Raw genomic sequence first — 16,801 nt, 5'->3', positions numbered from 1 at the left:
GAGTTCCGAACCGAGTAAACAACTTCTTTAAAAATTTCACTACAACTCTAGCATCATTTGTGGCTAATGCTTGGGCTTCAACCCACTTTGAAACGTAATCTATCGCCACTAAAATATACTTGTAACCACCGGAAACTGGAAACGGTCCCATAAAATCGATGCCCCAAACATCAAAAATTTCAAGAGTTTGTATAGGGTTTTGAGGCATCTCGTTCTTTAATGAAATATTTCCGGTGCGTTGACAAGCGTCACAAGTCTTAACAAACTCCACCGCGTCTTTTACAACCGATGGCCAATAAAAACCACTATCAAATACCTTTTGAGTCGTGGCATGCGCTCCATGATGACCTCCTGTTAAACCTTCATGGCCAATAAACTCCACCGCGCCTTTTACAACCGATGGCCAATAAAAACCACTATCAATTACCTTTTGAGTCATGGCATGCGCTCCATGATGACCTCCCGTTAAACCTTCATGGACATGCTTTAAAATATTTGACCCTTCTTCTTTCGACAAACATCTTCTAAGAATTCGGTCACCACCAATCTTGAAAAGATAAGGATCATCCCAAATGTACCGATTAACGTCCCGGAAAAGCTTCTTCTTTTGTTGAGTAGTCATCCCTTTCAACACAAGGCCCGTGGATAAAAAATTAGCAAAATCGGTAAACCATGGCAAACCTTGCTTTTCGGCCGTAACAAAATCAATCGACTCGTGCGGGAATCTATCACCAATTTCTTCTTCGCGAATATCTTCTCTCTTTGGATCCTCTAGACGGGAAAGATGATCCGCCGCAACGTTTTCCGCCCCCTTCTTGTCTTTAATCTCTATATCAAACTCGAAAAGTAAAAGAATCCACCGTATGAGATGGGGCTTCGCGTCTTTCTTGCGAAAGAGAAAACGCAAAGCTGCATGATCGGTAAAAACGGTGGTCTTAGAAAGTACGAGATAAGACCAGAACTTGTCAAATGCAAACACAACGGCTAAAAGTTCCTTCTCGGTGGTGGTGTAGTTCTCTTGGGCATCATTCAACGTCTTGCTTGCATAATAAATAGGGTGAAAATGTTTCTCACGCCTTTGCCCCAAAACCGCTCCAACCGCATAATCGCTCGCATCACACATGAGCTCAAACGGTAAATTCCAATCTGGTGACACGAGAATAGGAGCACTTACAAGTTGATCTTTCAGAAACTTGAACGCCTTCAAACAATCTTCATCGAACACAAACGGGACATCTTTCTCTAATAACCGGGTCATCGCGTGGGTAATTTTTGAAAAGTCTTTAATAAACCACCGTTAGAAACCCGCATGACCGAGAAAACTTCTTATAGCCTTAACATTTGTCGGTGGAGGAAGCCTACTAATCGTGTCAATCTTCGCTCGATCCACCTCTATACCATCTCTTGAAATTTTATGACCCAAGACTATCCCCTCCGTCACCATAAAGTGACACATTTCTCAATTCAACATCAACTTCGTCTCATTACATCTCTTTAACATCCTCTCAAGATTACCCAAACAATGATCGAAAGAATTACCGTACACCAAAAAATCATCCATAAAAACCTCCATGGACGACTCTATCATATATCTTGAAAAATTGCCGCCATACAACGCTGAAAGGTAGCCGTAGCATTACACAACCCAACGGTATGCGACGATAAGCATATGTTCCATACGGACACGTAAAATTCGTCTTCTCTTGGTCTTCCGGTGCGATAGGAATCTGAAAATAACCTGAAAAACCGTCAAGAAAACAATAAAATTGCTGACCTGCGAGACGCTCCAACATTTGATCAATAAACGGCAAGGGGAAGTGGTCTTTTCGAGTAGCATCATTCAACCTCCGATAGTCAATACAAGCCCGCCAACCGGTAACCGTACGCGAAGGGATAAGTTCATTTTTCTCGTTCATGACAATCGTCATCCCCCCTTTGTTCGGAACAACTTGAGTCGGACTTACCCATGGAGAGTCTGATATTGGATAAATTACCTCGGCATATAACAACTTAAGAACCTCTTTCTTGACAACTTCTTTCATATTTGGATTCAAACGCCTTTGGGGTTGAACCACCGGTTTATACTCATCTTCCATCAAAATCCAGTGGGTACAATAAGCGGGGCTAATACCTTGAATATCTGAAAGTCTCCATGCAATCGCCCCTTTATTAACTTTCAATACCTCTATCAATTTTGACTTTTCTTCCTTACTCAACTTAGACGAAACAATAACGGGCAAATCCGAGCCCTCTTCAAGATACGCATACTCTAAATATGACGGAAGTACCTTTAATTCCAACAGAGCGGGTTTTTCCGCCTCTTTTTCACAAATAATCTCACTAACCTCCATGATCTCCGCCGAACACGAAACGTCATCTACCACTTCTTCCTCACAATCCTCCATAATCTCCGTCAACTCGTTTTCCTCATCCATCCCAACCAAATCGGTTCCACAAATATAATCAAGACATTTATCAAAACCCGGAATAAAAGAATTTAGAAAATATGCCGATTGGCTCGGACCGCTAACATCGTCACTATCATACCGATGCTTCATCGATTTTGTAATATCATAAGTAACATTCTCATCACCCACCGAAGTGTGATTCGCCCCTCATACACATCAATAAGAGATTTAGCCGTTCTCAAAAACGGTCGACCGAGAATAATGGGAACCTTCTCGTCGGCTTCCATGTCAAGTACCACAAAATCAACCGGAAATACAAACTTGTTAACTTTTACTAATAAATTTACAATAATACCTCGCGGATACTTAACCGACCGATCCGTCAATGACAATGACACATGAGTCGGTGTAAGCTCACCCAACTCCAACTTCTCAAACCACGAATATGGCATAAGATTAATACTCGTGCCCAAATCCGCCAACGCTTGACTCATCATATCACTTCCGAACGTGCACGGGATTGTAAACACACCCGGATCCGATAAATTTTCCGGCACCCTGTTCAACACTACCGCCGAACAATCCCCGCTAAGCGGAATATACGAAACCTCTCCCAACCTATCTTTTCTCTTAAGTGAATCTTTCAAAAACTTCGCATACTTTGGCATGTGTTGGAGGGCTTCAACAAACAGGAGATTAATTTTCAATTGTCGGAACATATTTAGAAAATGCCCGTATTCCCTCGTATTTTTGGTTCTTGAGACGAGCGGGATAAGGAACATGGGCAATATTAATATCGGGTGGTGGCCGAAATACGACCCAGTTTTTCTCAACATGTGGCTCAATAATTGGTGTTTTACTATGTGATTTACCCGGAGCCTCCAACTCGATCTCTTCATCCACTTCTTCCTCTTCTTCAACTCCACCCGTTTCTTTAACTACCTCGGGACCTAAAACCCTTCCGCTACAAGTAGTAATCGCTTTCAATTGAGCGGCCGGATTAGTCTGAGTAGAACCCGAAAACTGTCCTTGAGGTCTTTCTTCGAGACGACGAGCAATATCCCCAACGGACCTTTGAAGGTCAAGTAAGGAGGATTGTTGATTTTTGAGGAGAAAATCGTGTTCGGCAAATTTTTTCTGTGTAATTTGATCCCTCTCCAAGATTTGCTTCATCATGTCTTCTAGACGTCCCATTCCTCCAGTAGAATCTTGCACATTATTTTGAACATTAGGAGCGTTGTTATTATTAGTATTATTGTACTGACCTTGTCCTTGATTGTAAGAATTTTGATAGCCGGGTGGTGCGCCCGACGGACGCCAGTTAGAGTTATTCTGATTCGGGTTCTTGTAGGCATTCCAATTTTGATTGTTGTTGAAGTTGTTGTTTGGAAACCTATTCTGACCACCAACATAATCGACTTGTTGATTCATAACCGGGCACTCCAACATACCATGTCCACATCTAAAATACTCACATTGTCAACCTTAGTCTTAAGTTCCTTCACCTCTCGGGTTAGTGATTCCAAAGCAGAAGCCACAGTAATATCCAGATTAACCTGGTGGACACCTCGAAAAGAAGAGGATGTACTGCTAACGGGAGTGGAATTCCCGCATCGTGGCCCTTTGGCAAGGTCCGATTGAGAGAAACTCTCAAACATCTCGTTACATTCGGCGACATTTTTCCTAGCCAGTAGACTTCCTCCCGCGGCCGTGTCGAACCAAACTTGGGTTTCATAGTTCAAACCATTGTGGAATTTCTCCACGAGAGCCCATGGTGTGAGACCATTCTGTGAGCATCGAGACAACAAGCTCTGAAAACGCTCCCAAGCATGACAATATTGTTCATCCGGCTCCATGTGAAACGCGTGAATCAGATCGCAAAGAACAGCCGCTTTAGCCGGTGGGAAGTATCTCTTGATAAATTCAGAACGTAGTGCTTCCCAAGTGGTGAAAGTGCCAGGTGGCTGCGTGTCAAGACAAGTAGCTGCTTTACCTGCAAGTGAAAACGGAAACGGATGTAAGAAAATAGCATCTTCGGTAGCACCTTGTAAATTAAAAGTTTTCAAAACGCGGTAAAGTCGGTTAATGTGTGTGGGTGCATCTTCGTCATCCCGCCCCGTGAACTGATTTGTCTGAACGATGTTGTTCATGACGTATGACGAAATTTGCCACAAGTTGGGATTGTCGATCTCGGGGACAACGATGCATGACTGGTTTCCGGTTAAGCCATCGAAGGCTTGAGCAACAATTTTCCTTGGGTCGGCCATTTGAACTTGTGGTTGGACTCTAGGACTTTCTGGTGGTGAATTGTGTGGTGACGACTTTGGTGTAGAAGTTGCATCTGATGGTTGTTTCTCTGCTGACGAGCTGTTTTCGGTTTTGAACGAAGAAAAATCCAGATTAGCCAGCGGTGGTCCTTGCGAACGAAGATGTGGCATATACCTGAAAAACGAAACAGACCAAGTAAGTAGACTAAAAATTAAAATTAAAACTAAACGAAAAGTAAACTAAAATTTAATTAGACTCCTACGACTCAAATAAAAATAAAACAAATAGCACGTATGTAGCAAATAAGTCCAATTAACGCAAATAACGTAATCGCCAAGAGTCCCCGGCAACGGCGCCAAAAACTTGATGTGCTAAAAGTAGTCAGTTAATTATTAACTAAAATTATAGTAATCTAGACACTAAGTAATACTCTAGACCCTTAAACTCAACTTAAACTACTAACCAGCAAGTGAACCGGTCGACTCTACTACAGCTAAGTAAGTCTGGATATCGAACCCACGAGACTCTTTAAATTACGAAACTAGCAAATTAGACTCGATTACCAGACACGACTATTTATTAATAATATTTGAGGGGGAATTTAAAACTAATTAATTAAAACTCTAATAATAATTAACTAATGATTACTTTAATTAAACAATTAATAAACTAATTAATGTAATAATAAAACAAACCCTAATTATTATAATAATAATGAAACATAATCATTACTTAAACTTAATTAATTAATTAAACTTAAACCCTAATTAGTTTTAACTAATAAACAATTTAGAAAACTTGGATTGATTCAAATGATTAAAATAACTACCCAGGCCGGAATCCCTAAAGTTACGGTTATTAATTAAAGGAAAACGCAAGTTATGGAACCGGGATCATAAAATAGACCCTTGACAGAAAACCCGAACAGGTCCCTTGAACTTCAAGAAGATGCCTATGGATTTCTAACAAGTTTTAAGACTCACCAGTTTTATATTAAACTTCCTTACGGTTATTTAATCGCTTATGTCTAAGTATCTTTTATGACGAAAACCAACCTACAGCACGGAATTCAAAAGATAGCAAAGCAGACTCAATTAATTTAATAGACTAAGCTGACAATCAAACATAGACGGACTCCTTACGAAGAACTAAATCTAGCAATCCCGAAAAGCAAAGATCTATCAACAACCTATCACCTTACAGCTTTCTAGGCTGACAGTTCACTTTTATCTATTTACTTGATTTTATTGTTTCTATGATTTTAATCAATATTAATCACAAACTAGTCAAGAACACACAGTAAATGACCTAACAAAACCCTATCATATGAAACAATAAACAAGGGCAATGTGAAACAATAAATTCAAGCAAACAAAACCAAGCAATCATACGCATCAATTAAATCAAACTCAACCGTTTACTTAAAACATAACATCCATAACGAAATGAAAATCCAAATAAAATCAAACCGAACTAAGGTTCATCACGACCTAGGTAGTCTATGGAAATTAGCCTAGCATCATAAAGTCTAAATCAAACAAAACAAATAATAACGAAAACATGGTGAAAATCTAAAGAACGAAGGATTAAAGGCGATAAAACCCGTAAAACTTCAAACGTAAACATGTAGCTCTTCACCGGTTGTCCTCGTGCCTTCAAAATCACCACGAGACTCGAAAATATGCTCCAAGAACTCCCAAAATCGGCTGCTGGCTTTTCAGGTTATGTCAGGTTTAAGTTAAATGTGTTTAAATAACCAAAACAAGGCCCGACATTAAGCGAAAACGAACTTAATCCAGCCCAGTAGTGCCTAGGCGTCGCGCTGAGGGCATTTGGCCTTCCCCCTTCGCGCGGCGCGGCGTTCTTCTCCATGGGGTCCGGTTTGACCGGTTCTATGTTCTGGTTCTTCCTGACGCGTTCCAGATCTCTGTTTCGGCTCGTTGTATCTCGTTTTTCGCCCTTTTTAATCACGATCAAATCCCGGAACCTATGAAACATAAAAACTTTAGTACTATACAAATCTTGACTAAAAACGAACAAAAACTAATAAAATATTAAATAAAATAAACAAGGGAAACATATATATTTAGCATTATATCACATGCTTTGGCTTAATAGGTTCTATCATGTTGGTAAGTTTCTTCAGGTAAGTAAACGGGTCCCTCGGTTGATTGGGATTCATATGAATTACTTTTCCTTAGGCAAGAAACTTACTACTAGTGATATCCTCCTTACAATTACTAAATGCCCGTCAAAAGTTATATCTTTTGTTTGACATTATTTCGCTATGAAGTAACGTTTATGAAAACTTGATTGTGAATGTTTATAAAATATGATCAAGGTTAAAGGCCATAGCCTCGATTGATAGTCTAAACTACAATTTAGATAACTTAAACATAACCCCTACCTTAATTTGGATACTTAGATTGATAATAAAAAAGACAAGATCTTGATCTACTCGATTGTATGATTACTAGCTTGATTATAACTTCGTTTCTTGCACGGACTACGAGAAAACAACACGTTGGCTTGTCACGACAAAGGGGCACGCCTTTCGAGGTTAAGTGTGTGAATATGGAGGTGTGTTTGGGATGAGAAATCCTCATACCCGTCTCCCCCTTTTATAAACAAGTTTTGGAACCCCGTCGCGATACGCGATGGGTTCCTAGTGACCCGTCGCGTATCGCGGCACCGCAATTTACGCCGCCTTTCCAGCTCGTGACACGTGGCCTGTCATATTGTGCCACGTGTTGACACGTGGTTGGGCACGTGTCCACGTTACTTAGCCTCGTCATCGCGCTACGCGATGATCCCTTAGGTTGAGCCATGGCGTATCGCTCCGCCGCCCAAACCTGGGTTAATGTGTAAGTCCTTCGCGTTACGCGATGGGCCTTATGCTTGTCCCGTCGCGTATCGCGATGGGTGAAGTTTTCAAAATATTCATTTTTGGTCCTTATACTTTCTAAATTAGTATATTTAGGCTCAAATTTTATAGGGTAAAAGACGCGGTGTTACACCTTTCGTTTTCTTCGGGTAGTCACAGATGATATGCGACAGTACTGACTTGCTCGAATATTTTAAATGGTCCTACAATCGTGGACTAAGTTTTCTTTTTTTATCGAAGCGAATGACGTCTTTCTAAGGAAAAAATTTATTTAACACCCTATCACATATATTATATTTTAATGGCTTATGAGGGACGTATAATTCTTTTGAAGATCTCACGCCACCTTGAGTAGTTTGTAATACTTTATTCCTTATTTCGTGGATTAGTTTGGGTACAAATATTTTGTCATTCCTCTCTTTGGCGATCTCAGCCACCTTGATTCGTTCACGGCTTTGCAATACTTTATTTGTCGTTTTATGGACTACTTCCGGTCCAATCATTTGGTTATTCTTTGTTTTTAGACCAACACACAAATTTTCGGATGCTTCATAAGACGCGGCTCGAATGTTTATGTGGTAATGAGAATTCTATTAGGGAAAATAATTATCTCAATTGAACTTATGTCTATCATACTTGTGTGGAGCATAACCTCATACGTTTGAATTGTTCTTTTTCACTTTGCCCATCTATTTGGGGATGTTAAACAATGTTAAAGTTCATTCGAGTTCTTAACGTTTGTTGGAAAGTATCCCCTAAATGGGATATAATTAGACTGTCTTGATTGAAGATTATGAATAGTGGCACACCGTGTAGGGACACGATGTTGTTCACATAATTTCATGCTAGTCTATCCATCGAGTACGAATCGTTCATTGGGAGAAATTTGGGCAAACTTTGTTAGTCTATCAACAATAACCCATTTTGTATCGTATTGGCATGAATTCTTGGGAAGTTTCGTAATACAGTTCATGGTTGTCTTTACTCATTTCTAAATGGGGAGTTTAGGTTGTTTTTAGAATAGCTCAAAGATTTCTAATGCTCGGTTTTGACTTGTATAATGAATTAGATCCTTCATTTCATACGAAGTGATATTTGTTTCATGTCATTCAATAATTCACTTTAAGGTTGTGGTATGTTTTATCACTTCCATAGTGTACCCTATACTTATGACCTTTGTTCATTATTGTCTCGCGTATCTTTCCATTATTGGTATTCAATTTCAGTTTCCTAATTTTAGGGATTTCGTCATCTCTCTTGACTAACAAGTCGATTGTGACATAACCTTTCTCTTCGGAATTTTGATTTTTTTGTTGATTGTTTACTCTTGAGGTTTCTTGGTTTTGCTTTGTTTATGTTTACTTAAGGTTTTAGAACTCCAATATTCTAATTCTCTCGGTCTTTTTATTACCTTCTGTTCTTGGGTATTAAAAATCATACATGAGTCAATGGTTTTATCTTTAGAATCTATTTGAATCTACTATCTTAAGTAGATGTTATATTTCTATGCCATCTCGTTTTACATGCAATCTTCTTTGTAAATACATTCCCGTGATTTGACAAGGAATAGATAACCTCCTTCTATAGTTATCTTATTTTACTTTTTACTAATGCTTCCTAGTGTAGTATATCTCTTTTTTCCATTCTATATCTTTGGATGAAATATTAAGTTTATAATTTTAGAATATCATAAGTAATTGTAAACCGCTAAACACAGTGGCCAATTGTGTTTAATTATTTATCTTACCTTCAGTATTCTAAATATTTACTAATGTTAACTAGATATTTCTCAGATTCAATCTATCGAATTTCTTTTGCGGAAATCTTCATGACCTCCAATCCTTCATGATTTTGTTAGTTTCTTTCCATCCATCATCCTTTCGATTCTTTTCTTAGTTTCTATTTTCTTTAAGGATTGATATTGTTATAATTTTTTTCTTTATATTCATTTTTCTATTCATTATAGATGTTGTTCTTAAAAATTTCTAAATTTGAATAGGTAATAGCATTCTTGTGTATAGACACGATCTATATGCTAATATTTTCTTTATATATATTAGGGACTTAAATACCCATTCATTATTACATAATCTCTTGTTTATAACGAGTTTGTACGTGGGTTACCAGAGTTTAATTAAACTAATAGCTATTTGCAAGAGTTAACATTCTTTTGACCTACTCTTGTCTTTGTTTGATTGTTTTGATATTTCTTCATGTATTCGTTGTGAGCGTTCCGACGTTCTTCTTTTCATCTTTGCTCTTACTTGTTTTATTTTCCGAACATTTGTTCTTGAAATGTCCCTGTTCATCGTTGCTCTTACTTGTTATATTTTCCGATATTTTCTTGATTACATTAAACTTTTTTTTTCTTCAGTCAGGTTGTTTATCTAAATAAAGACAGTTAAAATTAAGATTTATGGGATTACATAAACTTAATATAATTCTATTATATTCAAGAGAGATCATCATGATAAAGGCCTCTATATATATATATAAAATAACTTGAGAAAATGTGACATGTATTTGAGACATATAATCTATGTTAATGCGAGATGGCATTCTCAAATTTGTAAATGTTTTGTTGTAATTATTTAACAAGCAACGTGGCATACTGAGTCAATCTAATTTCATTAATTATTATTTTTTTATCTATATCTAGATTTAATATTAAATAGTTATATTATGCTTTTAAAAGATTTACTTTACCATTGCATTTTATATGTATTAGTATATATAAATGCATTATTTTGACTCGTAAAACAATGTTTGATGATTATCATTATTATAATAAATGTCAACATGTATCACTTTTTACTAACATCTAATAGATATATACTAATATATAATGGTAATGATTCAATAGTAAGTGTATTGTGTTTAAACAAACTTGGTGTATGTATTTATTGAATCCAATATATGTGTCGTAATGGCATTATTAAAGTTATGTGCAGATGTATCATTTTATAATAATTTATAATGTTGGACAAATTTTAAACGTTCGTTTAAAAACACAAACAATTTTAAACGTTTGTTTATAAAAGCTCGCTTCAAGTCCTTTTTTTTATTCTTATTGTCTAGGGTTTTTAAGCATCTTTATTATTGAAGCTACAACTTCATTAATCATCTCTCGAACTTCGTATATAAATCGGTCATTCATTTCTTTGTTTATTTCACTTCTAACTTTTTTTTGAAAGAGTTTCCTTTTATATTTTCTTCTTTTGACATATTATAATAATCCATAGATAGGTTTAATACCTTAAGAGAATCAAAACCTATTTTGTATTTGGCAGTATTTTCTATTACGAAATGGTTTAGCAAAATTTTATTGCTACCAATTGGACGAATGTATCATTTTATTTTATATATCATTTATAATCCATATTTACTTATTCATCATGAATGAGGATCTTTATTGATATCTTTTTAGGGTATTTTTCCCCCAATAATTTTTTTTTTCTACTAATTGGTTTACTTGATCAAGTATTTTTCCTTTGCTGTTTTCAAACATTTCCTTTGTTTTTGTTAGCTGTAATCCCTTTACTATTCATATAGTAAATTTTGGGTAAAGCTAATTTTGTATTTTCTTCTTCATTTTCTGTCGGAAGTGTTGGACTCAGTCTGCCCAAGAGACATATTATAATTGATGTGGCTAGTACGTTATGATCCAAGTCGGGTCATACCCAATAACAAGCTAGACAAACACCGATAATATTCGTTTACATATGATGTGATCATAACAAATGAATATTAACACTTGAGTTATTTGGAAAGAGGTTTCTAAATAAAATGTACTTGTGTAATAAACAAATCATATGGATGATTTATGTTTTATGAGAGAACATTACATAGTGTTATTTAAGTTGGTTGAATAACAATATGTGAATAATAATAACCAAGCATGTATCTTAACATATAATAAGTTTTATAAGTTATAAGTTATAAACTTATAAATATATATATATATATATATATATATATATAAAACTTTATAAAAAAAAGGAAAAGGAATAATACTCTTTCAAATGTAATATTATTATATGTTTGAGTGGAGACATGCAATGGTTATTATTGGTGGAGAGAAAGATGCCTTTGAATAAAACCAAGTCTTTCTCTTTCATTCTTTCATAACACACATAATTTCCAAGTAAACATTTCTCTCTTCCTCTCTTGGGTATTTTCATCCAACATAAGAAAAGAAGAAGAAAATTTCAAGTGCAAATCATAGCTAGAAGTGGTGTGTTGTTGAAGCTTGGGGTATGCTAGCTTGAGGAGCTTCCATATTCAAGTTCTTACCTTTCAATCATCAACTCTTTCACCCGGTTTTGTCATATTAAAAGGTAGTAGTAACATGCATGGACTTATAGTGACATGTATGTATTTGATAGTGTGTAATTCGTATTTGGATCCGGGTTTGGGTTTTGCATGTTTAAAATTGGTTTTATACATATCATATTAACAAGATTTAAAACTTTTATATCCGCTGCGTTTTTGGTAAAATAGGGATTTTATCACTTTGATAATCTTGTTAAATCCCAACAATGGCATCAAGAGCCGCTTATACGAACGCATGCATCATTAGACACAAAATTTTTCGGGTTTATGGTGGGTTTCACCATTTGGCCGAAACTTTTTGGGGTTTTGGTTACCCCATGGTTTTTCAAGGTTATACTTTACATGCATGTGGTAATCTCTAAAAACCAAGTCATTTGGATGATTGTTTAGTTTGTTTGGACAAAACCCTAAACTTTCGGTTTGCTTAAGCTTTGGCCAAAAGTTTTGAGGCAAAAAGGGGAACCATTTTGGTCTTGTATTATTGCATATTTGGATGTGTAATAGATGTTCATAACCTAGCCATGGCCTTGTGTTTGGTTGAATGATTGTGTTGGTTGTTTGTTCATTCGATTTGGTTGTAATATTTATTTGGGTTTGTAATCTATTTATTCATTCATTTGGTTTGTAATAATAAGTAGATTAGACGCATTTATTTTACTAGAAAAATGTATTAGGATATATTTTGTAAAAGAAGATGCATGGATGGAAGCCCAAATAAAATGATGGAGACCACAACACCGGGGTAAACACTAGGAGCATATGGATGCGGAATCAAGTGGGAGTTCACCGACACAAGTGCATGTTCTTTTGGGTCCCTTAGGAGAGACTTTTTGATACACTTGTCTTCGGTCAACAAGTGTGGTCAACATTAGGAGGCTATGGTTATGAACATGTGGTTGTGTATATTTTATGCTTGCATGGTTGATTTACTTATGTTTGTATTATTTGCAATATGGTTTGCTTAAAATCAACTAGCATAAAATTGGTTCCTTAGAAATCGTTAGGTAATAAAAAAATTGGTTTTATTAATAACTAATGATTTCATAATAAAATGGGTTTTATTAATAGGAACTTCGAAAATGTAAGGTACAATAAATAGTTTTCCATCTAGAATTTAGAAAACTTAAATCCCTTTTAAAACAAGTTAAACACCATCTTTTTATACGACACTTAAGTCACTTGTAGACTTGAAAGTGAGTTAGGATCACCTAAGCACTTTTAAGAAAACTTGTGATCTTAAGGTGATTTTACAAGTACTTTTGGCATTAGGATCACCTAACCACTTGTATGAGTAAACTCACACGTGTGTATAGGTAGGACGACTTGATTTGAAACCATGACTATAGGATCACCTTAACATGGCGTTCAAAGGTGTTGATGGGATTAAACATACCAACTAAACATATGATGTTTAACCGATCCCATAAAACTAGAAGTTGCAAAGGGTTGCAATCGTCAAACGTTGACTACCTTGTTAATTTGAATAGTAGGATAAAGGTCACCTAACTATTATTTGAATGAAATGTTGGGTTCTAGATTTTAATCAATAATTGTCTTGGAGACATTAAAGGGTATTAAAGATTAAAATTTTATTAATATCGAAAATACTAATTTGAACTTTGTTAAAATTTCTTTTAGATGGCCGCAAACAACGCACCAAACGCTATTATCCCACCCGTGCATAACTTATCACTAAGATCCATTTTGGATAAGGATCGTCTAAACTATAACAACTTCATGGATTGGTATCGAAACTTAAGAATTGTTATCAAGCAAGAAAAGAAGTCTTATATTTTAGATGATCCTATTCCCGATGAACCAAACGTTGACGATTTAGATGCCTACGCGAATTGGTTAAAATACACCGAGGATTCGGTGCAAGTTTCTTGCCTCATGTTGGGAACAATGATTCCCGAGATCCAAAAGGATTTCGAGAATCATGGGGCGTATGACATGATTACCCAGCTTAAGGAAATGTTCCATACTCAAGCTCGGGTTGAGCGATTCGAAACAGTTCGAGCGCTTCATGCATGTCGTATGGAAGAAACCCAATCTGTTTCATCTTATGTACTTAAGCTGAAGAGCCACATTGATCGGCTTGAACGGCTTAACTGTCCCGTCTCAAAAGATTTAGCCACGGATTTGATCCTAAATGGCTTAACTAAAAGGTTTGAGACATTCGTCATGAACTACAACATGAACGGATGGGACAAAAGCATTGGTGAGCTTCACGCAATGCTTAAGACAGCCGAAGCCGGCATGGGTAAAAAGGTTTTACCCGTTCTTGCGATCAATGGGGGTGGCTCAAAGAAAAGGCATCACCCGGAACCAAAGGCAAGGGTTGCCGTTGGCAAGGGGAAAGTCAAGAAAGGGTTCAAGGGAAAGGCAAAGGCGGAACCAAAACCAAAGAAGCTAAAGGTTAGCGCTGAGGATCCGTGCTTTGGTTGTGGTGAGATAGGTCATTGGATGAGAAACTGTCCGACCTATCTCAAGGAGTTGAAAGCTAAGAGAGATGCGGGGCAAACCTCAAGTACAACTTTCATGATTCACATTGATCTTAATATTATTTCTTCTAACACATGGGTATTGGATACCGGATGTGGAACTCATATATGCAATTCATTGCAGGGGTTCAAAAGAAGAAATGAAGTGAAGAAAGGAGATATAAGTCTTTTCATTGGCAATGGAACAAAGGTTGATGTCCAAGCCCGAGGAGATTATGTTTTAAAACTTCCAAATGGTTTGGAAATTATTTTGAAAAACATTTTATATTCCCCTAGTTTGACTAGGAATATTATCTCTGTTTCTGTATTAAGACAATCTGGTTTTGACTTTAAGTTTGTTGATAATGGTTTTTATGTTTTCATGGATAATGTTTTTTATTTTAAAGCGATGCCGTTTAATGGCATTTATGAATTAATTCATGATGACTCATACATTGATAACTCGTTGTACCAAGCTAACACCAAAAGACTCAAAATGGATTTGAGTAATACTTTTCTTTGGCATTGTCGTCTTGGTCACATAAACAAGAATCGTATTCATACACTTCGAAAGAATGGTCTTTTGAAATCAAATGTTGATTCATTTGATGAATGTGAATCTTGTTTATTAGGAAAGATGACCAAAGAGCCCTTTAATGGAACAAATGAGAGGGCGAAAAACTTATTAGGTATCATACATTCGGATGTATGTGGACCTTTTAGGACAATGACAAGAAATGGTGAAAGATACTTCATTACCTTTACCGATGATTATAGTCGCTATGGGTATGTGTTCTTGTTAAGACACAAAAATGAGGCCTTTGAAATGTTCAAAGTCTTCCAAAATGAAGTACAAAATCAACTCAACAAAACAATCAAAGTACTACATTCTGATAGAGGAGGTGAATACCTCATTGATGCGTTTCTAGAACATCTTAGGAGTTGTGGGATTGTCTCACAACTTACTCCACCTGGAACACCACAACATAATGGTGTGTCCGAGAGGAGGAATCGAACTTTATTGGACATGGTCCGATCCGTGATGGCTAGAAGCTCATTACCTCTATCATTTTGGGGTTTCGCTGTGATCTCCGCTGCCCGTATTTTAAATATGGCACCGACCAAGAAAGTGGATAGGACACCTTTTGAAATATGGCATGGAAAGGCTCCAAAATTTTCATATTTAAAAGTATGGGGTTGTCAGGCTTATGTTAAGATCTACACCGCTGACAAACTTGAATGTCGATCCACTAAGTGTATATTTGTAGGATATCCCACGGATTCGATGGGATATTATTTCTACAATCCAAGCGAGCATAAAGTGTTTATAGCTCGAAAGGCTAAGTTCTTGGAAAGAAGGTTCCTTATGGAAGGAACTGATAGAACTGTAGAACTCGAAGAGGATCGAGAACTACAAGTCGATACACGTTTGGTTGACGCTAGCAATCAACAAGAGGTTGTTGAGGATGATCAAAACACACAAAACATTCGCAAATCTGGTAGAGTTAGCACCCCACCTGAGAGATATGGATTTTTCATGGATGGATGCTACGTGGTAGATTCGGATGAACCCACCACATACCGAGATGCAATGTCGCAATCTGATTGTGACAAATGGCTAGAAGCCATGAATGTTGAGATGCAATCCATGCATGACAATCAAGTATGGGACTTGGTTGCTCCACCTCTAAATTCCAAACTCGTTGGAAGTAAGTGGGTTTTCAAGAAGAAAACTGATATGCATGGAAACTTGGATACTTATAAAGCTAGACTTGTAGCAAAGGGTTTCACTCAAACTCAAGGGGTTGATTATGATGAAACTTTCTCGCCCGTAGCGATGCTAAAGTCTATTAGGATATTGTTTGCCATAGCCGCATATTATGACTATGAGATATGGCAAATGGATGTCAAAACTGCTTTTCTAAATGGGCTTCTTAATGAAGATGTATATATGGTTCAGCCTGAAGGTTTTGTCGATCCACAACATCCTAACAAAGTATGCAAGTTGAAGAAATCAATCTATGGATTGAAACAAGCATCTAGAAGTTGGAATCACCGTTTTGATGATGAAGTTAAGAAATTTGGATTCATCAAAAACGCTGATGAAGCTTGTGTGTATAAGAAATCTAGTGGGAGCATCATAACCTTTCTGGTATTATATGTCGATGACATATTACTGTTTGGAAATGACATTTCAACCTTGGAAGGTGTAAAAGCCTGGCTTGGAAGCTGTTTTTCCATTAAGGATCTTGGTGAAGCTGCCTATATTCTGGAAATAAGGATCTATAGGGATAGATCAAGGCGGTTGATAGGTTTGAATCAAAGTGCATACATAGACAAGATCTTGAAAAGGTTCAAGATGGAAAACTCTAAGAAAGGTTTGATACCTATTCAAAGAGGAACGATGTTGAGTGCTTCTCAATGTC

The sequence above is a fragment of the Bidens hawaiensis genome, unplaced genomic scaffold (assembly GCF_021521415.1).
Source record: "Bidens hawaiensis isolate Kalapana, Puna unplaced genomic scaffold, B.hawaiensis_p1.1 tig00040041_1, whole genome shotgun sequence".
NCBI classification, from domain to species: Eukaryota; Viridiplantae; Streptophyta; class Magnoliopsida; order Asterales; family Asteraceae; genus Bidens; species Bidens hawaiensis.
This window is presented reverse-complemented; position numbering follows the sequence as displayed.